Source organism: Octopus sinensis, linkage group LG7, assembly GCF_006345805.1.
Source record: "Octopus sinensis linkage group LG7, ASM634580v1, whole genome shotgun sequence".
Taxonomy (NCBI): Eukaryota; Metazoa; Mollusca; class Cephalopoda; order Octopoda; family Octopodidae; genus Octopus; species Octopus sinensis.
This window is the reverse complement of record NC_043003.1, coordinates 82,434,893-82,437,392: the sequence shown is the minus strand read 5'-3', so window position 1 is coordinate 82,437,392 and position 2,500 is coordinate 82,434,893.

Sequence of the window (2,500 nt, the reverse complement as noted above, 5' to 3'; positions counted from 1 at the left end):
TCCGATCCCTCAATTAGTTTGACGCATATCCCACAGTTGGGTCTTCCGCATTGTTTCACTGACGGCTTTAGTGTTGTCGAGCGTACTTTGACTTGTGTTAGAAGACTTTTCATGGATTTGCGCTGTCTTTTGTTCTTTATGACGGTGTGTGTTTGGAGGGTTAAATTCAGTCTGTGTTCCCTTTTTAGTAGGGGAATATTCTGGAGGATGGTGTCGAGGGTTTCATTGTTAAGAGGGTTGTGTGTGGAGATGTATGGTAGGGCTTTTGGTTATAAATCCTTCTTTAATTTCGGATGTCTGAGTTTGTGGATGTTGAATTGTTGGGCACGTTAAAATCTTATATCTATTAGTGATATTGGGTACTTTCTGGTAATGACTGTATACTTTAGTTCATGTAGTCATGTCTCCCTGTTGCTTGTATTAGAAACTGTAGTACAAATCCCTTTTGCTTGGTTGAAAGGGATATTCATTCTAGTGTGTTTGGGTGGCATGAGTTGAACGATAGATATGGCTTCGAGTCCGTGGGCTTTTATATTGTTTCTATTTCGTTGATAGATTTCTTAATGAGGATGTCGAGTCGAGGAATGGAGGTTGTTGATAGCTATATTCTATCGTAAATTAAATGTTTACGTCAAGTGCCTGCCATTCTTTTAGTTTCTCTATACTTTCATGCCAAAGAATGAAACATTTTCTCTGTAGAGGGAGAATGGGTTGCCGTATTTTCTAGTACCTTATGATAAAGACTGATTTCTAAATATCCCATGACTAAGTTAGCAAAGAAGGGGGCCATTCTCAAACCCATCGCAGTCCCGATTTATGTCGATAGAAGTTGTCTTTGAAGACAAAGTAGTTATTCTCCCAGATGAATTTTAGCCATTCCATTACGAATTCTTTTTTAATGTGATGTGGGATTTCAATGGAGCAATTCTCTAGCCAGAATTGAATTGCCTCTATTCTAATATCCCCCACAACCTTACGAATTCTTTTTTAATGTGATGTGGGAATTCATTGGAGCAATTCTCTAGCCAGAATTGAATTGCCTCTATTCTAATATCCCCCACAACCTAGGAATTCGGGAATACAGAAAAATAGCATACAGCGAATACATCGATATTTGCACCACTAACAAACAACCCATCTTCAGAATTTTTCCCCTATATAAATTCAGGGACGATGCAACCTGTTTTCAGCGCATTAGTAATGAGTCATATTTTATCACAAAATATAAATCCCTTTTGAAAGCGTCCACCGCAAATGACACCATCAGACTTCTTGCAAACTAAATGTATTGTCTCACATTACAATAGAGACGTAATACTGAAATACTGTAAGAGACAAGAGATTGCTCTGGGCTCGCATTAGTCAAAAAGTTGGAAATTGTTTGGCCCATGACACTGCATAGACCTTGGCTTTTGTATTTGACGCCTGTTGCTTTAAGTATTTTATTTCGATTCTATGTATATATGTATGAGCCAATGATGGAGACCTTTACATGGTAGCTAGACCTGGTAGAAATAGCAGCGAAATCTCCATCAAAACACCCTACTGTCTTAATTCTGCCTATTATGTAGTTTGAATGAGAAACTGTAACTAAATATTAAGATTATTAAGCCCAAAATTTTACGCGTTTTAATAGTAATCAATATATTGCTTCCTTTTTGGGTAATTAGAATGGTTGCCTTTTCTTCGTAGTTTTTCATGTCGGCTGTAAATGTGAAGAGGGTTAACTTGGACGGTGTTTAGTAGTGGGGATGTATGGTGATTGTAGGTAATGGTTACTTTTGATGATTGATAAAGAATCTTAACACAACATATATACAACGTCAAGTGGAATCGGACATCATAAGAAAGACAGAGGAAAGAAGAGAGACGGCCTAGCGACTTTTTCGTCTGACTGTCACCCTAGACTCCCCTTGTTGCCAGCGAAATGGTACGTGTCGGCTGTCTGAGCAAGTCGTTGGTTTTAATGGCGGAAGAAACAGGACAAAAACATTACAAAAATAGCGATTCTCACTTTGAAACTGACAATTTTAAAAATATCTTTAGATTATGAAACGCTCCGCGCACTCATGTTTCCATGTTTAAAATATCAGCGCAATAGGATGAACAATGCTCGAGTTATAAGCGCACAAACAGACAGGCAGGACGGATTTTATATATTAGATTTAAAAATAAACAATTCACTTAATTTTCCCACTATTCATTTGTTTTTCATCCTTTGGTCTAAGTCGAAAAATTCGCAAAGACGGAAACCAGTACTGAAATGTCCTTCATGATTAAATTTTTTTAGCATTTTCTACCTTGTCTTATTTTCCTTATGCATATCAACTCGTGTTTTTCTTTTCAATCTTGTAGATATATATTTATGTGTGTGTGTACACGCGGAATATATCTTTGTGTCTATCTTTCTCTGCCACCACTGCTTGAAGACCGGTACTGGTTTGTTTATGTACAAGTAACTTAGTAGTTCGACAAGAGATATCTGATAAAAGAAGTACCA